This window comes from Meles meles, chromosome 18 (assembly GCF_922984935.1).
Source record: "Meles meles chromosome 18, mMelMel3.1 paternal haplotype, whole genome shotgun sequence".
Lineage (NCBI taxonomy): Eukaryota > Metazoa > Chordata > Mammalia > Carnivora > Mustelidae > Meles > Meles meles.
The window spans coordinates 52440071-52464270 of NC_060083.1; positions in this window are offsets into that span (position 1 = coordinate 52440071).

Sequence of the window (24200 nt, forward strand, 5' to 3'; positions counted from 1 at the left end):
ATAAATTTCTACAGTTAAACCACCAGTCTTAGAGTATTTTGTTATGGCTAATACAGCTTATTTTTATTTTTATTTTTATTTACCAAATATGAAATCTTATTGTATATATGTGACTTCACACATTTCTTTCATATCTTCACTATATAGTAAGAAATTCATTCTGTGTCACTGATTGTTGTTTCCTATGTCCTGTGTAATGCTGTAACTTGGGTAGGATAGAGTATTTTTTTTTCTTTTTTCTTTCTTTTTTTTTTTTAGGATCTATTTACTTATGTGAGAGGGAGAAAGACCGAGCTGGTGCAGGGCTGGGGAAGTGTAGCAGGGAGAGGGAGAGAGCATCTCAAGCAGACTCCACACTGAGTGCCCAGCCTGACGTGGGGCTCGATCTCACGACCCCAAGATCATCACCTGAGCCAAAATCAAGCGTCGGGCACTTAACTGACTGTGGCACACCGGCACCCCTAGGATTGAGTATCCTTTGGTGAGGATCTACTGCAAATCATTTAAGGACACTTCTTTTTTTGTTTTTGTTTTTTTGTTTCTTTGGACACTTACATTGTTTCAAAAATTTCACTTTATAAATAGCGCTACAAGGAACATAGGGAGAGCCTGGGCTCTGGAGCCTGAGCGCCTAGGCTCGAGTCCTAGCTCTGCAGATCGCTAACTCTGTGCCTCAGCTTTTTCATCTGTAAAATGGGGATAAGAAGAGAATCTGCCACACAGGGTTGTTGTGATGATCAAATGTGCTGATCCAAGCGAAACACTACAAACGGAGCCCAGCACAGAGTACGTGCTCAGTGCATAAGCTATCTTGAGGCCAAAGGATGGTTCTTGTGGCCTCCCAAGATCCTTCCAGCCCAGGCGAGCTGTGCCTTATCTTCCCCAAGATGGTTGCAGCAAGGTCCTTCCAAGCCCCTTCCCTTCCTTCATCTTGTGGATGTAAGTTTGGCCCCACTCCCAACAGCAAGAAGGAATGGATACCCCAGGATGACCCAAAAGCTACAGAACAGTGTGGAGGGGCACCCGGCTGGCTTGGTCAGAAGAGCATGAGACTCTTGATCTCAGAGTCGTGAGTTCGAGCCCCACATTGGGTATTAAAAAAAAAAAAAAAGCATTAAAAAAAAAAAAAAGGATTGTGTGCAGCCAACTCCCATGGTCTTCTGTGTTCCCAATCAAAATATTAGGTTCTTTAAAAAGAAAAATAGACTGTGTCCAAAGAGGAGTGAGCAACAAAAACCGCTCTGTGGTTAGTATCAGAAAAGATCTAACCCAGGCACAGTAACAAATGAGTGTGCTCCTTGTCTGAGAGACCCAGTTGAAGGGACTGGCTCCCAGTTAAGCCCTATTGTCCCCTCTCATTATTAATAGCAGTCTGTTTCTGCAGAAAAGGAAGAGAGAGGAGAAAAGCGAGTGGCAGCCTCACTCCCTCAAAAGGAAAGAAATCCAGATTTCAAAACGCTTAGACTTATTTCTCTTTCAAAAGGCAACTTCAGAAACCTGTTCCTTCCTCCATCAAAGAGCAGAGCTGTTTGAAGCCACCCCCTCCCCAAGCCTACCTGCTGATTATTCGGGGAAAAAAAATTATATTGACATGACTCTTTAGAATATAAAGGCTTCGCAGTGTTTGGGTACAACCCCGTGACTATCTTGTACCCACACATGATTAAAAATTTAGATGGCTAACTTTGAAACAATCAAATGCATTAGAAGCTCCTTAATGAGCCACTATCTGAACTACAAACTTCAGAAAAGTGCTTCTGTGGAGATTCCATTGTCTTTGATCCGAGAAAGTCACGGCGGGGTGGTTTTATTTCAAGTTTATTTTTTGGCATACTGGTCCTCCCGAAATATTGGGAGATATCTTTCCAAGCAAGATGCGGGAGAAAACAATGGTGCCGTCTCTTTCATTTATCTGCAATTTGACAGGAGTGCAGTTTATTAACTCGAAAACAGGCAGAGACATTATCTGAAGCCCGGAGACTCTGGTGGGGACCGCCTCCCTTTTGTACCAGTGGGAGTTGGCGACATTTTGAACCTGCTCACCATTAAATGCCTTCCTGAGTAGGGGAAAAGCCTTTAAAAAGAAAGCCGATGCATTTATGATGTAAATTCGTTATTTTGACAGTCTTTGAAATCTGTCATTTTCACATCCAATTTAATGCCTTGCAAAAAAAAAAAGTTCCTTTCTTTTAAAACACTTTTAAGATTTTCAAAGCCATTTTCATGTAGCAAACTATTGTTACACCTAATATATCCTGAAAGTATTTTAGCAAAGGAACTTACAGGATTCTGTTTTAAGTCATGTTGAGTTTTAAAACATGGCAGTCTTCAAATAAGCTCTGAGCAGGGTATCTCTTTTTGATTAGTTAAAAGCTGGTCTTGATTTCCCCGTACACAATTAGCTGGCGTATATGCATTTAACCGGTTTCCGCCATCGTTTAGCAAGTCGGGAGGTGGGCCCTGTGAGTGACCACATATGTTGTTGTGTATTTTAGGGGATGGAATCTTCCAGACCACTGAATACAAGGTCTTCTATTGGCTATCCGGAACACCGCTGAAAGCCCAGAGCAAGCGTTCCCCATCAGGGGCAATTTTGCCCCCTACGGGACACTGAGCCACATCTGGAGACATTGTTGGTTGTTCCAGCTGGAAGAAAGGTGCCGTGGCATCTCGGGGGTTGAGGCCAGAGATGCTGCGAGACATCTCGGCATGCGTGGGCCAGCCTCTCACAGCAAAGAGTTACCCGTCCCACCATGGCGGAGGTCATGAGGTTGAGCTGTCCCGCCCTGGAGGCAGGCAGTGAATTTCTCCTTCTTCAGGCCCGAACTGGGTAGTCCCAGGCTGATGCCCTAGGCTAGTGGTTACCAAACTTGCAAAGTATGAGGACACGGGGGGCATCTTCTCGACAGAAGGAAATTCCCAGAGGCCACCCTGCACCAGTGAAACAGGTCTTCCAGGGAAACGGTTGTGGGCATCTGTACCATTCAGATGCTCCCCCAAGCAATGCTGATGTAGTTAACGCACAAGCGAGCATCCAGGAACCATCACATTAGACTGCAGACATCTTCTCACAGTTAGAGAGCCTCTGCCTTGCTCAGGAGTATGAACCTGTACTTGGTACACAATGTTAATAAGCATGACTCCTGCCTTCCTGACTCAGGGTGTATTAACAGTACGGCCGAGCTGGGAGTACTGACTGTAGCAGAAAGTGACAATATCCAATAAAAAAGGAAGGGGAAGAAAATTTACAAATAAGAAGGAGGAGGAGAAGAGGAGGAGGAGGAGGAGGAAAGGAAAGAGGAGGAGGAGGAGGAGGACGGAGAAGAGGAGGAGGAGGAGGACAAAGGAGAAGGCAGATACAAATTCCCAAAGCACAGCATCTTCATTAGGGAGCTGGGCAGATGGACAATAAACAACTGGGTGAACCAGTAAACAATTACCCCCTCTGCTAGTAGCCAGCATTATACAGAGAATTCAGATAGGGTGATGGCGGGACTGGGTGGCTACTTTAGTTTGCAAGGTCAGTAAAGGTCTGCTGAGGCTGAGATGAGAACAAGAAGAAACCAGCCACTAGGAAATAACTTTCCTGGGCAACAGCCAATCTAGTGCAAAGGCCCTGAGGCAGGAATGAGCTTGGGATATTCCAAGGAAGAGAAAGAAGGCAGGAGGCTGCTCTGTGATGGCCCAGAGGGAGAGGGGTGGGAAGTGAGGTCAGGGTACCAGAAGCAGGCACCTTGTATGCCCTGATAGGGAATTTGGGTCTCTTTCTAAACACAAGAGGAGGCCCCTGGAAAGCTTTAAGCAAGGTAAGGACATGATCTGATTGTTTTAGTAAGATCACATTGCCAGAGGGTAGAGAATGGATTGCAAGGGGCAAGAGTGAGAGAGGGGAGGTCAGTACGGTAGGAGGGCCGGTGGACTCATGGTGGTGGTGGTGGAAAGGCTGGGGAGAAGCAGGCAAATCCCAGATAGTTTGGCAGAACTTGCAGGTGGGTTGGACATAGGTGAAGAGGAAAATGAGAATCAGGGATGAGCTCCAAGACCTTGGTCTTGAGCACATTAGTTTAGGGAGGACCATCTACAGAGATGGGATTGGCTGGGGACCATGTAGGAGACTCAGGGGCTCTGTTTTGTCCTCATGAAGTTTGAGGTGCTCCTGGGACATCCATGTGGAGAAGTGAGTAGACAATGAAATAAGGCAGTCAGGACTTGCAGACAGAGGACACCACACACCAGCAAGACCGGGCACTTAGACACACGGGGCATCGCTAGGAGCTGCACGGGAGAAGGAGGCACAGAGGAAGGAGCAGACCGAAGGAAAAGCAGGAAAGGGAAGAAGACGCCAAAGCAGGAGGGGGTGGCTAGCGACGTCCCTGAGGCAATCAAGAGATATGCACCGTACCCGGTGAGCTGGGGATGTTCCCGCCAGAAATCCCTTTGTGTAGGGAGATAGTGAAGATACGCAGGCACTAATCATACTGGCCGATCAGGGCAGACATTGGGCCTCGGCAGCAGGTGTAGGATCTCAGAGACCTTCGGCTGGGTCGGGTGTTAACTCTGTGGTGTCTGAATTGTGGAGGAGAGAAGGAGATCCTGGGGGAGGAAAGGGCAATTGGGGCAGCAGGTGGCACCTGGGGGACTAGAGGCTGTTACGAGCCCGTTACCCCAGTAGTCTGGCCAGAATATACACACCAGCAGCCCGCAGCCCGCCTCTGTGGTGTTTGCTGATGTCAGCTGGGTCTGGAACTACTTTCAGCAGTCGGGTCTCGGGGCTCCTGGGGGGCTCAGTTGGTTAAGCATCTGCCTTTGGCTCAGGTCATGATCTCAGATTCCTGGGATCGAGTCTGACATCGGACTCCTTGCTCGGCGGGGAGTCTGCATCTCCCTCTCCCTGTGCCCTTCCCCCTGACCCCACTCGTGTTCTCTCTCTCAAATAAATAAATAAAATCTTTAAAAAAAAAAAAAGAGAGAGAGAGAGTTTGGTCTTGATCACCTGCATTAGAAGCCCTTGGGGACTTACTAAAAACCCAGTTCACTGAGTCCTACCTTAGACTATGCAACTAAGACTCTGTGGGCCAGCGCCCGGAATCTGTATTTCATAAGCTCGGGTGATCTGTGCACCTGAGTAAGCCTGAGAACCACATATAGAGGAAAAATCCTAAAAAAGACTGAAGGACTTTCCAAGTCGAAGGTAGGGGCGCTGCCCGTGTGGGGCTGGGCACCCCCGGTCTATGGGACCAGGGTGGGGATAAGGGACTGGTGTTTGGGTTCATTTTGGATTAAACCCAAACCTCACGTATTTCAACTCTGGCTTCCATCCAGACAAACCTCAGGTTCATGAATGCCTATTACGGAGTGGATTGTAGCGGGATGCGCGCGGCCTTCTCGGCGTGCAAGACATTTTCATCTCGTCCGGAGGTCTTCCTGCAGTCCGCTTCAAAGTGGCCAGCCCAAGAAGGCTGGAGAAGGAGTCTCAGAGAGTGTTTCCAGATGCCTTATCGCTTCTGGGGGGGGGAGGTTTGGGCCAAAGAACACGGTTCTCCAAAGCGGCTCAGAGCTCGCCTAATCTGGTGCGGCGATCAAACAGTAGCTTGAAAGATCTCTCTTACAAAGAGGGAAATTAAGTTTTCTGGCTTGTCAGTCACCCGGGATCTAGGCTGGTGTTTTCTAATCGGTAGACTGTCCTTTACGGGGTGCTTATTACAGGATTCTGGGGGCAGCTGTGTGAGGGTGTGCAGACACACACACACACACACACACACACACACACACACACAGTTCATCCCGTGTGTGGGTGTTCATGCATGTGGGTGGGTGTCCGTGTAATTAAGAGGGAGAAATGCCTTTCTTCCAACTGCCCTGGAGAGGGAAAGTGCTCACTTTGGAAACCTTTATCTCTATTCCTGAGTTGAACCGGGGGTACAGGGCAGGGGACTGGTTTTTCTGAGTCATTCACTCTTTTTATTGCCTGACCTGAGGAAGGGACTCACACTTAAGATTGTCTTCTTCCCTCCCTGAGGAAACTTCTGCCCCTCCCAGGGCTTCCCCCTGCAGAAGGGAGGCTGAAGGGGTCTGAGACTCAGGAAGTCTGACAGGCAGGTTAGAGACGCAGAGGAGAACCCTGGGCCTGGCTAGCATTGGCCTTCGCTCACCCCTCGAGGGGAGCGTGGCTCAGAGATGGGGCGTCCGCGTCTGGCCTTCTCCTCGGCATAAGGGAGGCACAGGCTGCTGGGGAAAAAAAAGAAAAAAAAAGAAAAACCAAAAAAACACAACCCACTTTGGAACTTGGCCTAACAGTCTTGGTCCTGGTTCAGAACACAGTAGGCCACAGAAACCACTGGAACAGGACTACGGGGGGAGAGGGCACCCCGTGTTTGGCTAAACTGTGGGGGATTCCCTTTACAGACAGCATATTCAATCACGTTTAAGTATAGGTTTGTTGTGGCGGCGGGAGACGTCTCTGCTCTCCTGGATTTTTCCCACAGAGGGCTCGGCTTTTCCTGGGTCAGCCGCGAAGCGCCCGGGGCCTCCCTCGGACTTGCCTCCCCCCCACCCCGCCCCGTCCCAGAGAAGCCAGGCTGTGGCCCAGTCAGGTCACTGCTGCCTCCCGCCTGATCACCTCGGGGCTGGTGGTTCAGCCGTAAGGCACCCTACGGTTGCTCAGAATTCACAGCCTCTCCCCCTCTCTTTCCAGGTTCTTCCTTTTGTAGGGTTGGTGTGTGTTTTGAGGATGAATGCCCCGTGCGTCTCCCGGTTAAGAGAAATCTAGAGCTGCCGTTACCTGCTGCTGTCGGGCTTAGACCTCGGAGGGTCAGTGAGCTCTTAGCACCTCGGGGAACCCTGCTCAGGGGCAGGACGGGGTCGGACAGCATGGTTCTGGATGCTGGCCAGGCCTCTGGCTCCCTCTCTCCCTCTTTCTCTCTCTCTCTCTCTCTGGGACCCGGGGGAAGATACTTGGCCATTCTGTGCCTCAGTTTCCTGCTCTGTGACGTGGAGGTAATCACAACACCTCCCTCACGGGGCTGTCTGAGGTGGAGACAAGCACCATGGCCCGGGAAGGGCTCCGGGGCGTGCCGGGTGCCTGGTCAGTCAGACGAGAATCCTAATATGAGCTGTCATTGTCCTCCCCGTCGAGTGCTGCCCCCATAAGTCTGTGGGAGGGGCTTCATCCTCTTCCAAAGCGGCTCGCCGTGTGTGAGGGCAGGAGCTCACAAAGGCCTTCAGCCCAGGGGCCCAGGCAGGGACCGAAGCGGGGACATGGCTCTCGCCAAGGGTCGCTTCTGAAGATCCGTCTGCCCTGAGTGGGGGCGGGGGGCTCATGCTCCTCGAGGTGCTGCTCTGGGAGGTGACTCTGGAAGGGACAGAGTCACGAGGCCTTAGCATAATGTTATAACCGAGGTAAGCGGGGCCCTGAGCGAGCAGGCTGAGAAGGTTCTCCCCTCTTCCTTCCGGGTCAGTGGCTGCCGGCCTCAGCAATGTGTCGCCCCTGTGCTGGGATCTTACTGTTGATTTTTCCACTAAGCCTGGGGCTCCAGACTCTCTTCTCCCTGGTGAAGGGGACACCCAGCTTCTATGTGACCCGCTGCCGTGCGTCCCTCGCCGGCCGCCAGAGCCGTCTGTTGCAGCAGGAACCAGAACTCTCCACCCCCCGCTAGAATCCCTCCAATAAAACACCATGTCAGCACCTTTCCACAACCTGCCAAGGCCCCTCGGTGCAGCCCCCTTGGCCTGAGCGCCTCTCTCCGCAGCCACCCGAGGCCACGTTCGGAACCCCTGACTTACCAGGCTCACTCCTGCTTCTGGGAATCTGCGTTAGCGGTATCCGCTACCCAGATTTGGCTTCTCCCAGCTCTGGTCAACCCAAATGCCACCTCCTCAGAGAGGCCCTCCAGGACTACCTGAGACAGAGCAGCCCCTCCCCTGCCAGATGCTTCACTCTGTGCTTTCACCGGCCTGTGCGGTGACCTCAGATGTGCGGCACTCGCAGCGGTGACTCAACTGTGACCTCCCCAATTGCTCGGCCCGCCTGACACACCCCCTTTTCCCTGAAGCCCAGGACCAGACGTGGCACACGCCGTCATCTGCATCTATATTTTCTACTTGATGGATGGAATGCTGTCCCTTGGGGCGCTTGGGGGGCTCTGACTCTTGGTTTTGGCTCAGGTCGTGATCTCAGGGTCGTGGGATGGAGCCCCTCGTGGGGCTGTGCATTCAGTGGGGAGTCTGCTTGGAGATTTGCTCCCTCTGCCCCTCCCCCCACTCATGGGGGTGCATGTTCTCACTCTCTATCTTAGACAAAATACTGTCACCTATTTTGGGGGGCCCTTTGAAGTGGCTGTGACTCGGGCTGTGAGGTCTGGGGATGGAGGTTATGCATGATCATTGTTCCTGTTGCTCTTGAGGTCTTGGTCAATGTTCTTATGGGATAGGGAGGCCAGTGTCTCTAACACCCCTTTCCTCTGCCCGTGACCCCTGACCTCATGCCAGCTGTCATTCCCTCAGCCTTCATATACCATGTGGTCTCCGTTAACCACAAGCATTATCTCTGGAAGGGGTATCACAGTCACCTGTTTGCTTAAGTCGAACTCAGTGGCAGGCTGAGAACAGAAGGGCTGTTGAAGAGTAAGAGAGTAAGAGTAAGAGAGGAACAAGGTCGTCCAGGTCAAGGATGGACCACCTTATGAAGGTCAGATACCTTGACTGCCCAGAGACATCCAAGTAAGTTCAGTTGGCAGGTGGTTAAGACAGAACTTGAACCCGAGCCTCTGGTCCCTCCTGTTGAACCCGGGCTGTGGGCAGTCTAAGAGCTGCCTGAGGGGGTCAGAGATGGATGGGAAAGGAGGAAGCAGAACCAGAGGCTAGGCCAGACGGTGCAACAGAGTTCAAGATGAAGGACATCATTTCTCAGTCTTGATCGTGGCCCATGGCCATTGCTGCACCTGGCTGGAAAAGACCCTGAAGCCCCACTTGGCTGACTCTGCCCATTCCCAACGCCTCCACATGTCCCAGAAGCCCTGCTCCAGTCTGGCTTCCCAGGAGAACCTGCAGGTTGGCCAAGGCCAAGGCGACATGTCCCAGGGATCGCCCGGGCTTGGCTTCCCAGCTCCCAAGCTAATCACTGTCATCATCTGCTGCCCCACATGGTGATTGCCAGGATGAAAGAGTCGGAGACTGAAAACCCTTTTGATCTGGGTGAATGAGAGGGTTTGAAGAAGAGAAGCTGGAAAAAAGCAAAATAATAGGCAATAGGGGTAAACTGCCACTCTGGGTGCCGCGAGGAAAATCATGTCACTTCTCCAGGCTCATGCCACCCTTTAATTCAGGAGTGGTCTTTCTGCAACCACCGCATTTTCTCTCCCCCTCCCACCAGAAGACATACAGATTGAACGACGTGACTCCTCGTTGACCCCCGATCACTTGGGAATTGCTTTGGATTAAACGAGTCAGGCTCTAAAGTCTCTTCTGTGACTCAGAGATGTGGAGAGAGGGTCAGAGAATGGGACATCATGCCTGCTGCTCACCTGGCAGGTGCAGACAAGCAGGACACCTGGAGAAGGGGAGAGGGTCAGTGGTAAGAGGAAGGCAGATAAACAGAGAGGTCCCTGAGCCTTTGTGGAGGAGAAAGACAGGTGTGGTCCATCCCACTGGCAGGTGCAGCCCAAAGTCCTTCAACTGGCAACCAGCCCCCGGAGGCACCACAGTTGGGGGGCAGTTTGCTTTGTGATCTGAAGACTGTGGTTTCTCCGAGGAGGATGAAAACATCGCCAGACCTGAAGACTCTTCTTAAAGGAGGTGTTTCCTTGTCTTGTAGTCTTGATGCCTCAGGAATGGGAGTGCAGAGTGGAGAGGAGGTCTAGAGCACCCTGCCTGCTTCTTCGTGAGCAACAGTTACAGATTGGGTTCACCAGTGTTCCAGAGCTCTCCACCAGGGTCACCTTGACGGGGGGCGCGAGCAAGTTGTGAAACGGAGACAGAGAGCGGTGGGGCTGGGCTGGAGGTGACTTCCAGCCAAACAGAGGCTGTAACCAAGCCAGTGCAAAGTACATATTTCTGATTCTAGAAATCTGTGATTACCCTTTGCTGGCAACACTCTCTCTTCTGAAGTCCAAAGTGGTTGGATTGCAAATGACAAGAAGTCAAGGCTGGGATGAGAAACATTGAGGTGTTTCTCCAGCGGCTTAAGAAAAGCCTCCAAAAGAAGACACTTAAAATCATAAGCACTTGCTCATACCCCAGATGGGAGTCTTAGATCTCCACCGATGCCAGAGGCAAACGCAGACCATGTCCGAATATCCAGGAACGGTTCTTTCTGGAACCGCTCCAAACTTTAGTCTTCTTTCAGCATTCCAGGGAGGGGGTGGGAGTTCCTTCCCCATCGTCCCCACCCCCCCACCCCCGCCCCCAGGGGGAGCGAAGGGGCAGGAGATACGCAGCAAGAAAAGGAAGCACTAAAGGGACACCAAGTTGTTGCCTGAGATTCCCTTTTAAAAGGCCAACCACTGTAATTAAGACTACAAAGTGCAGGTGCTTTCATTTTTCAAATATGAGATTATAATCGTTCCTCTTTCCCTGTACTCCCTCTCATCAGATGTGTGTGTATCTATGTGTATGTATATTTATGTATGTAAGTGTATATATATTTGTATAGAAATATACATATATGTTTCTCCCTTCATCTGGACCATTTAAGGGGAGGTTGCAGAGAGCATACCCTGGTACCCGCTTTTAGTGTGCATTTCCCAAGAGCAAGGACAAACCTTCTCTTATGTAACCACAGCGAATTAGCAAATTTGGGAAATTTCCATTAAGACAATGAATGCTCTTATCCAACCTACCATCTGCATTCCAATGGCATCGATTATCCCAATAATGTCCGTTATAGCAACTTTTTTCTTTCTGCTTCTGTCTCTGCTCTGTCCAGAATCACAGAGAGCAGGGATAATTTTTAGGTCCCAATGGGACTTCATCAATGTTCCTCCCGTCTTGTTCCTATACTCTCCACTGGGTTTCAGAAAGGATTTCAAACAACGTACCAGAAAGCCGCACATATGTAATAAGATAAAACATGAGTTTAAAATGTCGGATGAAAAAATGTAAAAAACTGAAATATTGGATGAAGGACACGAAACAGAGAGAATCTGAGAGAGGGAACGAGAAACTGAAGCTGAGGGCAAGAGGCCTTCATGATAGACAGCTCAGGAAGTCCATTATGTTCGTTGCTGGAAGTCAACCATACTTTTGTCTTGAGCTCTGTAGTGGCCAAACCAAAGAAGGAAACAAGATCCCATAGACGTGGCGATGGGGTGGTCCCAGGTGGGGGTTTCTGTTTTCTAAGGCAGGTGTGTGTGTGTGTGTGTGTGTGTTTTCATATTAATGTCTTTAGTTCGTGACTGTGGTACATACTCTCTTCCCGGCTTCTTCTCCAAGCTTGTGCCCCCACTGAGCTCTGGAGAAGGGAGTCAGAAGCGAGGAGAGGACTCAGAAGCCTGATAATCAACAGTGTCTCCCGCGCTCTCCTGCCGGGGTTCACTAGAACCTCTCTCCCGCTGGAGCGGAAGCTCCCGGAGGGCAGGGACCCCATCCGACCGTTCCCCCGTGTTGCCCTAGGGCCCAGAACAATCCCAAGCACCTGATGAGTCCTCAAAAGCTTTCGTTGAGTCAATGAGTGTCCCCAGGAACCTGCTTTACCCCCTCTGCACACGCAGCCCACCGCAGGTCCCTCATTTCTCCTCTGCCAATCCTGAAGGAGGCAAGAAGGGGGCTCGAACCCTCTCCTGCGCTCCAACATGGAATGCAAACTCTCGGAGGACAGGGGGACAGCTGGTGGACACTTGCTGACAGATGGACATTGGCGTTGGCCGCGCAGGGTGGGGGACAGAGGCCACGTTGGCCAGGGAGGTGAGGACACCCGCCCCCCTGCTCTGTGGGCTGCAGCTGCACAAAAGAGCCATCTGGGCCACACCCGGCGGGAAGGGGGGCCCAGTGGCGCCAGTGTTCCTTGCGAGCGCTGGGCAGCCCTCCGCCTCCGCCCCACCGCCCTCCTCCCCCGCGGAGCTCGGAGCCTCAACAGGCGCCTCGTGGCACTGGGGCTCCAGCACCCCTCGCCAGATGCTGGGCTCCCGAGGGTGCCCCGCCACCCTCACCACTGGCTGGCACCTTAGCTCGGCCACCTCGGCGCACCCTTGGGGCGCATGCGCCTGTTCTCCCTCCGCAGCCCTAGCCCCGGGCTCCCCGCAACCTCCATCTCCTTCCCCACCCCCCCCCGACCCCCGCCCCGCACACGAGGCGGGCTTTGGTTTCCCCAGGACTCAGTCAGAGCCTCCAACACATCTTTTATTAATATTAATTCTAAAAAAATTTTTTTTTCAGTGCTATTTACCATCTGTTTTTTCCCTTGGCTGAAAATAATTGGAGATGAACCGCCTGCTGCTCGGGTCCCCCGCGTCGCCTCCGAAGGAACAATGGGAACAGACAATGACTGCATTTTTTCCCCCAGCAAAACAAGCTCCAATAAACTCCCCTCCCCGGGTTGCCGAAGCTGCATGAAATCCAGTGGGTCTCACATCCTGGAATTTCTTATCATCTGCCTCTACCGAGACTCGTGCATCTTGGGTCCAGAAAGCCTTCTGGTGGTGGTGGGTGGGTGGTGGGGGGGGGGGGGTGTCTTTGATTTCTATCACCCAAGTTCACTAATTTTTCCTAACAACATCTGGTGTATTTGATGTTCCACTAAAGTTTGCACCATCTGTAAATATAAATAGCCTGGTCTTGATTCCATTAGAAGCCCATGAATGGAACAAAGATATTCCAAACTGACTGCTGTGAGACAGGGGGCCCAACAGGACCAGGCTCCTGCTCTGGAGAAAAGGAGACGTGTTTTCCTCCTCCCGGTGGAGCCAGACTTTTCGGCTTCCCAGGCCGAGGGGCTCTAAGCGTCCCTGGATCCCTTCAGAATCACGTAGCTGCGGGCCCCCGGGGAAGGGAACTTAGAGAGGTTCCCTTGGCAGACGAGGTTCGGAGGGAGGGACAGGCTGTGCTAAGTCAATTTCCCTGAAGCAGGCCAGGAACCCAAGTGCCCTTTCAGTGGGGAGGTTGTCTTGGGGCTGCCCCTCCCCAGGAAGCAGCAGCCAGGGACATGCAAGTCCCCAGGGACGCTAGCCCTCGTCACTCAGGGGCACTTGTGGGCACCTGGCCGATGTGGCGCTGGGCCCTCGGGGAGGGTCCTGCCAAGCGGTCCATCTCCTTTGTCCTCGTGCTCATCCACAGGCACAGGGACCTGCTGTCATTTCATGAGCTTGGCATGCAGTGGCAGCTGAATTCCAGTTGTTAAGGGCACTCACAGACACCCTCTCTGTCCCGTCAGATTCTTGGCTGCCTCCTGCCCTGATCTCCAGAGGGACATGTCTTCTCTGGTCATTTTGTGCCTCCTTCTACGCCAGGCTAGGCTTAGGCAATCTGCAGTCTCTCTGTCTCATTCTTTCTCTCCTCTTGGTTTCTGAGGGAAAACAAAACAAAACAAGACAGGATCCATGTCGATCTGGGTGCTCGAGACAACTCGAGTCTCCTGCTAAATTCCCACATTGAAACCCGGAGACCCCCGATGTGATGGCGTTTGGAGGGACATCTTCGGGAGGTAATTAGATCATGCGGGTGGGGTCCTCACAGCCGGATTAGTGCCCCTAGACAAGAAGACAGGAGAGGGTTCTGTCCCCCCCGCTCCCCGCCCCCACATGGGGTCACAGCCAGAAGACGGTGCCTCTGAACCAGGAAGCAGGCTCAGCATACACTGAACCTGCCAGCGCTTTGATCTCGGACGCCGCAGCCTCCAGAACTGTGAGAAAGAAGTGTTTGTTGTCTCAGCCCCCGTCTGTGGTATTTTTGTGAGAGCAGTTCAAATGCACTAAGACGCTTGCTAGGCCTCACGCCCACCTCAGCTTCAGGCATAAACGGCTCTTGCCAAAATACTACCTCAAGTTTGACCCAAGAATGCCCCGGAACTTGGCCTGTGTCCTCCCACCTGAGCTGGTCTCACAGCTCCTGTTTGCTTCTATCCCACAACACCCCAAACAGCTCCCGCAGCATAGGCGGCCGTCCTCGCCAAACGCCACACTCATCCACCCATGTTTCCACATCTCCCACAGAGACACGTGTCAGAACCTGGCCCGGGGGGCCCACCTCAGTGCACGGTCATCTGTGTCTCCTTTCAGAAACGCTAACGTCTGCCAGCCTTTCTGGAAACACAGATGTCCTCTAACCATCAGGCAGTGTTCTACTCGGAAAAGGAATTTGATAGATAAGGAGGATTGAGACACTGGGTGTTATGGACTGAATATTTATGCCCACCCCAAATTCCTATGTTGTTTTTTTTTTAAAGATTTTATTTATTTGACAGACAGAGATCACAACTAGGCAGAGAGGCAGGCAGAGAGAGAGGAGGAAGCAGGCCCCCCGCCGAGCAGAGAGCCTGATGTGGGGTTCTATCCCAGGACCCTGGGATCATGACCTGAGCTGAAGGCAGAGGCTTTAACCCACTGAGCCACCCAGGTGTCCCCCCAAATTCCTATGTTGAAGTCTTTGACTCCAGTGTGGCTGTATGCAGAGTTGGAGCCTCTAAGGGAGAATAATTAAGGTTAAATGTGGGGGTAAGATTAAGGCCCTGATCTAATAGGATTAGTGTCCTTTTAAGAAAAGATACCAGGAAAAGGTGGTCGTCTTCAATCCGAAAGGCAAGACCACCAGACACCAACCTTACTGGCATTTTGACCTTGGACTTCCAACCTCCAGAACTATGAGAAAATGAATTTTTGTTTTTTAAGCCACTCGGTTTATGACATTCTATTATGGCAGCTCGAGAAGCAGAAGACGCTGTGTTAAACCAAGTGGCCAGAATGTTGGTGATGCCTGGAAATAAAACAGATACAAAGCATTTGGTGGCCACAGCATGGGCCACAGGTGGTAATCATCATTATGTCACATGTCAGCCCTGCCCTGGGTGGAAATGGGAGGATTCAAAGTCTCTGGTCCAGGTTCCATGAGCAAATCCCCTAGCTCCCTCCAATGCCGCTTCCCCATCCAGAAACCTGGCTCCTTTCAGGGAAGCCAGATCCTAGTTGTCTTTGGGTACCTCTTCGAGCTGCCTACCCCCCAGGCCTGGGGGCTGCTGTTCCCCGCAAGCCCCATCTTCCACTTGGCCTACAGACCCCGCACTGGGGCCCATGGAGCCTAACCCTCTATTTTTATTTATTCAGCGGTAATCATTCCCCGGCACTTAAGCAGAGGTCTAATTATGAAGGCCTCATTCCACATTTTTCCTGGCAGGATGATAGCCAGCGTGTTCTTTGATCTGCAAGAACTCCATCAGAGTTCAAGATGGCCTGGATTTGTGTTTCCACACTCTGATCCATTTTATTATCCTCCTGAGGGGCCGGCAAAGCCTTTTCAGACTTGTGTGTTAAGAGCACCTTGCCAGGTCCTCTGCCTGTTTGTTTTGCATGAGCCTGGCCCCACTCCCCCCCTCCCCAGTTCACCTCCCTATTAAAACTCTTCGGGTATTTGCTGAGATCTGGGATTAAAACAGAGCCTCTCTCCGCCGAGGTTTGACCTCCAATATTTGTTTCTTCTTTCTGCGTGTTCTTGGTAGGTACGCCAGGTCCTAAGAAAGGGGCTTGACTCTATCTCTGCTTCTGGTTCCCTGAGTGACAGTGGGCGAGTTACTCCAGGGATCCTCCAGGACCCAGCTTTCTCTTCTGAAGGGTTGAAGGACCTCCTGATGCGTTTATTCATTTGCTCCAGCTGCCCCAGCAGAGGACCACAGGCTTGGAGGTTTCAATAACAGAAATGCATTTGCTCACATTTCCGGAGGCTTGAAGCCCAACATGGAAGTGTGAGCAGGGTTGGTGTCTTGTGAAACCCCGCTCCTTGGTTTGCAGGAGGCTGTCTTCTCCCCAGGTCCTCACGTGGTCTTTGCTCCGTGAGTCTATCTGGGTCTTCATCTCTTTTTCTCAGAAGACACCGGTCATGGTGGATTCAGGCCCGTCCTCAGGACTTCCTTTTACCTTCATTCCCTCTCTGAAGACCCCATGACCAAACCCAGTCACAATCTGAGGTCCCAGGGATTAGGACTTCAACATATGAATTTGGAGGAGACGCAATTCAGATGTAACGTAACACGGCGGGGCGGGGGGGGTGTTGTGTCCCACCGTATAAGGTGCATCATGGAAACCACATCGGCCGGCAGCTTAGTGCCTTGGTCATTTGACAGGTTACGTGAGCAATTGTTAGCGATCACCTTACAAGTTTCCTGCTTCCCCCAGGGAGTTGGGGATGCTCTTGTAAAGGGCACTGTCCAGAGTATTTGCGGTTGGAGAGGAGTCCGAAACCGCATCGGACTGCCTGCCTGACTGCCAATCCCACGGCCACCACTATTCTGGTGAATCTCACTGATTCATGGATTCTGGTGAATCTCACTGCTCACCAGTGCCAGGAACTCAAACACCTTATGTAACTTTTCCGCCGGGCCTCATCTGAAGGCAGGGCCATCCCGGGACCGTGGTACCAATGAAACAAGATAACCACGCAGAGTTCCTGGACAGAAAGAAAGCAAGCCCAGAGCATAGGCAATGCACCGCCTCTGGGATCCAGCAGCCGGGTCCCAGGTGAGCCCTCCGAAGGAAAAGCGGCAGATGGCAGGAAAGCCAAGGCTGACATGGGGTTTGTGGAGTTCCTTTCTGGAGCTGGGTTTTTCAGACTCTGCCTGGCTTTTTCCAGGCAAAATAGTTCCAATTCCTTTAACCTTGCTTCACAGAGCGCCGTTTCCACGGCTTTGATCATTTCTGTGGCTCCTGCCAGGACACCCTCCGGCCTCTCCCAGCCCTTCCAGGAGGGGTGACACAGACTCGCCCCAGCAGTCTGTTGAGGAGCGGACGAACGCGGACCTGTGATGGGGGAGGACATGGGGGCCCGGGCATGTCACAGGCCTTTCATGTGTGCGGAATCCAGCGGCTTTGAAGAAAGCAAAGGGCTCTTCTGACTACGACCAGATGCCCAGGATTTTCCGGGACGGGCTTTTTGGAGATGGCTCAGATTGCAAGTATTCTATTTGCTCGTCCCCATCAACCAGTAAAATGTCCCAGGAGAGCTAACTTTTCTGCAACCCAGCCAGGCAGGCCCCCGAGTGCCTCTTACACGGGTCTAGGTAGGTTTTGCCAAAAGCATCATTGCCACGAGTTCTTATCAAATTGGCCATAAGGCAATTTTGCCATAAATGATTAAAAAAAAAAAGTAACAGGTTTGACGGTTGGTTTCATCCCCTGGCTGGCAGTCCGGTTTCAGTTTTCTCCGCCACGCTACTCCTGTTTTTATGTTATAGAAATCTCAGCCCTCGTGATGGTTGATGCAACGGGGCAGGATTTTGAACCCACGTTTCACACAGAACTCTGGAACAGCTTTCAACAGACACGTGACGATTCACCAAGAACAAACGACTCCGTAGGCGGCAACATGCTTTCCCAGCGTAGTATAAAGCTCCCCTGCAAATAGGCAGCCCGGTATTCGGAAACGGGTACCTTTCTTAATGAAGGAGGGAAGTTGAGCAAACGAAGAAGGAGGAGACCCCATCAAGATGCAAAAAAAAAACAACAAAAAAATAAAACAAGAACAAAAAACTACAATAATATGAACGAAAGACTTTGAAGACAAGTACACAAAACACAGTTATTTGCACAGTATTGCCACGTGTCTACTCATGCTTGACATGCATTCAAGTATTTTGCGTTTTGCAATAAAGTCTTTTTAATCTTATTATTTTTGTTTTAGTGTTTCATTGTGTCCCTTTCAAATGAATGTCCCACTCTCATTTGTCATGATTTTATCTTTTACAGCAAAACGGCCCTTCAGGCAATTCGTTGCGCGGCCAACTTGCTTGCGGCGAAGATGCTATGGTGAACACGTCAGATATGCTCTTCCATGTAGCCTGGCAGGGAGCAGAAGGCGTCTGGATGCAGCGAGGGCACAGTTCTAGAGTGGGAGGGTTGTCCTGATGTCAAAGACCCTTCCCTTTCATGAACTGGGAGTTGGACTTCACACCAGACAGCTCTGTTGGGATTTTGTAGGCAGAAAATATAATTGCGGGGATGACTCTGCTCATTTTTCCTTGGGGTGTGGACAGTAATCCCCATCGGCTCTTCTTTCTCCTAAAACCTATCCATGTCCAGCCCCGAATCGTAACTGAAGATCCGACTCCTCACCCTTGCTCACCTGGTCATTGAGACCGGTTGGAAGCTGGTCCTGTCTTCCTCCTAAGCATATGGTGGCCGCTTGGAGCCCTCAATCTGTCACCTTATAATTGTACTATTGAATTTCATCTGGTTTTTTAGAGCCGTGTTTTCAATTTGCCACGGTTGTTTTGAATTTTATTCTTGGCTTTCCGAGTGCGAGCCACCCCACCAAATTTAGTATCATGTGAACATCTGATGAGTACCACCTCCTTTCTTTTGTTTAAGCCATTAGTGAAGACGGGCCGGGCCGTTCACCCCCCGGAGGAGCGGCATCCTTGCAAACAGATGCCGCAGCGCCGACTCCCCAATAAAGAACAGCTTCTCCCTCTGGCTGTAGACACATGTGTTCATTGCAGGACATTTACAAAGGGCAGAGAAGCGTAAGAAGGAAATAAAAGTAACTTGTAATCCCCCCATGCTGATGTCAGTGCTGTCGTTTGATGCGGATCCTTGCTGTATCTGTGAATGTCACTTGGTATGGATGGAGTGATCTAGGGGCCCTATGACCGGCTTCCTGGTAGACGGGATCGTGCAGCATGACCCCCGAGAGCTAGTTCTTCCTCCCCGACTGCTACACAGACTTTCCAAATCCAGTCTTTATAGGCGATGTGCACACACACGTGACCCAAACTATGCTTCGTGAATACCGGCTCCGTGAGGTGGCCCAAGAAAACAGAGGCAGCGTTGAGAGTTCTTTTGAGAAATGCTTTTCCCCACACGCTTCTATATCCAGGTAGAAGACATAACAAAAGGTCTGAGAAGTCCTTCAATTACAAATAGAACAAAACAAAACAAAACACTACGTAATTTTTTTACCTCCTCATTCCCCAAATTTAATTATCCATATGATAATTTTCTATTCCTTTGAGAAACATTTATAGAAATGCAGTTGTAGGGGCGCCTGGGTGGCTCAGTGGGTTAAAGCCTCTGCCTTCGGCTCAGGTCATGATCCCAGGGTCGTGGGATCGAGCCCCGCATCGGGCTCTCTGCTCAGCAGGGATCCTGCTTCCTCCTCTCTCTCTGCATGCTTCTCTGCCCACTTGTGATCTCTGTCTCTCAAATAAATAAATAAAAGAAGAGAAAAAGAAAAAAAAGATACAATTGTAGATTAAATCTTAACATCAGGATGAAGAGTAATTGCAATTTTTAAAAACTCCTTCCACTCAGGTCATGATCTCAGGGTCATGGTATCGCCCCACATTGGGCTCCCTGCTCAGCAGGGAGTCCTCTTGAGATCCTCTCCTTTTCTCCCTCTGCCCTTCCTGCGGCTCTCTCCCTCTCGCGGATAAATAAGTAAAAAGCACATGACTTAAAGTGAGGAGACAGGATCCCTCTTCTGCCCTTAATGAGCACGTGACATTGGCCAAGTTTTGTCTGAGCCTTGGTTTAGCAAAATGGGACTCCTCTAGGAATCCCAACCTATGACATGTTCCCCTTACACTGAAGATCAGTTGCAGTCACATTGGCCGCAGATGATGGACGCTTTACAGCCTCATTTGGTCATTTCGTCTTGTCCCTTGGAAACTGTGGCCATGGCTATAGCACGCCACGCAGGAGGGCTCACTGGACCCTCATGTCGCCCTCATGGTGGGTAGCAGCCTGAGCAGATGGATTCACTTTCCCTAGCACCGCGTCCCCAGATCGAGAATGTGGATTGGAACACTAGGACCCCTGCTCTTGGTCACTAAGCTATCCCACCCCTGTGGTCCCCCAGATGGCCAGTGACTTGTTCTAGCTCCTTCCCAGGAAAGGTTTGGCCACTGGCCATTGGCTAACAGTTCATTTGCTCCCTTTTCCTTCCTCGAAGGTGAGCAGTCATTTGCCACATAATATCCTGGTCCCCTGATGCCACAACAATAATAATTCTACCCTGACATGCCCTCCAGGACCCCTCAGGGGCCTCTCTGCAGGTCCTGCAACTTAGAATTGACCCAACTTCCAGCTGCTTCTCTCCTCCGCGAGGGCTTGCCCTTAGTACAGAGACTCCACCCGGTCACCTGGTGGCGTCCGATCTCTGCACATTGGAAAGGAAAGGGGCCTTCCTGTCCACTGCCCTTTTCCATTGGCTTCCTCATCCTATCTTTAACGGGAGTGCGGGCAGGTAAGTAGGTCCCCGCCTCTCCTGCCTGCCTGGTCTGCTTACTAAGAAATCTCGACGATGCACTGAGTGCTCACCATGTAGCAGGCACTCTTCATGTGGGCTCTCATCTCAACAACCCTAGGGGGTCTTCTATCTTCAGTTTACAGACAAATCCACAGAACCAGAGAGGTTGGGTCATTTACCTAAAGCCACACAGCTCATAGAGTTAGAGCCGTGATGCAAACACAGCCCTTCCTCTGGGGCTTCTCTGTGACACTGTCCCCCACTTCCCAGGGGTCCCTCCCCCTCGCACCCCCTCCCTACCCACTGTACTGAGGGACAAGTTGCCCCCCACCCCCCACCCCCCCGCTCTGTAGGACTTCTTCCACACTGCACAAACCTGCAGCCTCCTCCCGACCTCTACAATGTTCCCTCCTTCTTCCTTCCAAGAAGCCAGGGCCTGAGGAAGCCCCAGAGCATCCCTGGGCAAGGTGGGCCTTGCCGCTTGGCAGAGAGGGAGGGAGGCCTGTCTGCATCGGGTTTGTGGCACCAGTCCTGCAAGAACTGAGGGGGCGGAAACAGCGTGTAACAGAGACACCTGCTGGCTGCTCCATGCACAGGGCCCGCAAACCCCGGATCCGAGCGCATCCCTTGGAGGACCCAGTGGACAGAGCCATTCAGCAGGGTTTCCTGTCTGGCCTGGTGGGACTGATCCCCGAAAAGGCCTGCGAGGACCCTGGTCTCTTCCTCTTGTTCTGCTATGAGGGCAAAGCCAAAGGAAAGGGGACAACTTTTACTGCAATGCGTCATCTCCTTCGTGAAGCTGCTCATAGCTTGGCCAGGTCACCAGGAAGGAGGGGACAGAGCCATTTATCACCAAAGAAACAAAGGGTGGCTTTTCTGTAATGCAAATGGAGGGAGGAGGTTGGTCAGATGTGGATTGTATTACTCAGGAAGGACCACCCTCCTGGGCAGGCTGTCTTGGAATCAGAGTTTATAACCCCATATCCAGGGCCCGGCACCTTCTCATGCAGGGAAATGCAGCCTGCCAGTCTGGGGAATTGCCATAATTTGTCAGTTCAAATATTGAGCTATAAGGTGGCTATAGAAGGGACTTCCCAGGAAATCACCGAGCCAGAAGATAGCCAGAGTTTGTTGCTCAGATGTTCTGCCAAGGAGTGGGGTGGGATGGGGCACCACTACCAGCAACACCCCCTCCCACATTTCCCCCACCACAGAGGGACATCAGAGCTGGGGCAGATCTGGGACAGTTGTCTCCAAGGTGTCCCCAAAATCCTGCCCAGGTTCTAACCCGCCCGAACCACCCCCCATTCAATTTGTTCTTCTGAATGGGGACCTCATGCTCCGTGAACTCTGTCCGTAAACATGTATGAATATGATGTGTCTCGCGCAATACCGGAGTTTTAGGAAACAGCCAGCTGCTTAACGATGATCACCGTGCATCTCCAATGTGACAGGGAAAGGCAGGGTTTAAAACACCTTCTTTGGTTCTCCTAGTGAGGATACTCCTGTGAGGCAAGTCCAAGGAAATACAAAGTCTGTGAGATAAAGATTGAAACCCACGAAAAGCTAAGGAGCCATACGTTCTGTTAAGAACAGTTACACACACACACACACACACACACACACACACACACACACACACACAAATAAATTTAAAAAAAAAAGAATGGTTGCACGCCAGAGCTTCCCCAAGACCATCCAGTCATTGTTTCCAAGTCCTTAGTGAAGACATGCTCAGAAGATTCAAACGGTGACCGTGCACCGTGTCCACTCTGAAGGTTTCTTGGAAGAGGAGGGATTTTGAAGGGTCTTAAAGGATGAATAGATTTCCACAGGCACACAGAAGGAGGGGATGGGGCCAAGTGGAGAGAACATGCGGGGAAATATACCCATGTGTTCGGAAAGGGAAGAAAATCCCTTCTGACAACAAAGCTCCAGAAGTGGACTGTGGCCACTTTGCAGTAGGCATTGAAGCCCCGGCCAAGGAGCCTGGGCTTCCTCTCCATGTCAAGAGGCTGCCACTGAAGCGTCTTCGATGGGGATCGATATGTTCAGAGTGATGCACCTGGGAAAGCGCAGAAGGAAGGGATGAGAGTTAGCAGCAAGTGGTAAGAAACCAATTGGATGGTTCTAGAAGAGCAAAACCAAGATAGCCACGTGACTGGTGGATGCAAAAATGCAGTTGCATTGTGGGGCGGTGGGGGGAGCACAGCTGGTGTGGAGGAGCAGGGTTACTGGGTCTTTCTCCCGATGGTGCAGGTTCAAGTCTGGGGCATTCATTAGAGGCCCTGAGCATGGTCTTTAGGGGCTCAGATGCAGCTGTGGTTTTTCCTGGAGTGGAGCAGGGCTGGGGCCGGGGTTAGACGGGGGCAGGGCTAGCGTACTAGTACCAGCATGTCACCAAAAGGACTAAATGCAAGGAGGGATAAGCTAAGCCAGCACTCTCTAAGAGAGACACAATTCTAGACTCATGTAATTTGAAGTTTTCTAGGGGTCACATTTAGGAGAACAGGTGAAATGAATGCAAGATTTTTTTTAAAGATTTTATTTATTTATTTATTTGACAGAGAGAGATCACAAGTAGGCCGTGAGGCAGGCAGAGAGAGAGGGGGAAGCAGGCTCCCTGCTGAGCAGAAAGCCCAACAATGGGACTCCATCCCAGGACCCTGAGATCATGACCTGAGCCGAAGGCAGAGGCTTAACCCACTGAGCCACGCAGGGGCCCTGAATATTAGATTTTTAATGAGTCCCAAAGAGCCAGAATATTCCCTTTTTTAAAAGATTTTTATTATTTCTTTACTTGAGAGAGAGAGAAAGAGCATGAGTGGGAGAGGGGGACGGGGGGGGGACAAGCAAGCTCCCTGCTGAGCGCAGAGCCCAATGTGAGGCTCGAACCCAGGACCCCGAGATCATGACCTGAGCCAAAGTTAGACGCTTAACTGACTGACCACCCAGGCACTCCCAGAATATTCTCATTCTAACATGTGATGAATGCTTTAAAAATGATCACTGAAGAATTTTCCTCTCTGTTTGTTTGTTTTGTACTTTTTGAAGTCTGGTGTGTATTTTATACTCTGAGCCCATCTCAATTCAGACCCATTACATGACAAGGGCTGGAGAGCTACATGTGGCCAGCAGCCACCAGACTAGTCCTTCAGAGTACTGTTTCTCAACTCTGGCAATTTTATTCCCCAGGGGACATTTGACAACGTCTGGGGACAGTTTGGGTTCTTACAATAGGGTATAGAGGTCAGAGATGCTGCTAACCATCCTATGCAGCACAAGGCAACCCCCCACCTCAACAGAGAACTATCTTGCCCCAAATGCTGACAGAGGCAAGTCAGAGCTCTAAGGAACCCTGGGAGGAAGTGGGTACTCCATGCCAGGTTGTCAGGGTGATGCCACCGCACACTCCTGCTAGAACTCAGGCCTCGCCTCAGACAGGGCAGGCTTCCAGGCGCCAGTGTCAGAACTTCCTGGTGCTTTGTGATATGGCATGGACTACACCCTGAGCCACTCAGATAAACCAGATTGTGTTTGTAATTATTATACTCCTGCAATTACCCTCACCCCACCCCACCCAAACCTCAGCATTGTAGTTGCTCTATAGTGTGGTTCCTGCTCAGGGCAACTGTGCAATGAACAGTCATGTGAACAGCAACCCCTACAGTTGCACAGTGCACAACCTATGCAACTGTACGTGGCAGCTCTCCTTCCCAAAACCGGGATACCATGTCTTATCATCACAGCAGCCTCTTTTGGTTTTCTTCTTGGCCACCCCCATATGTAGAAGCCCCAAAGAAGTGGAGAAGTTGATGATT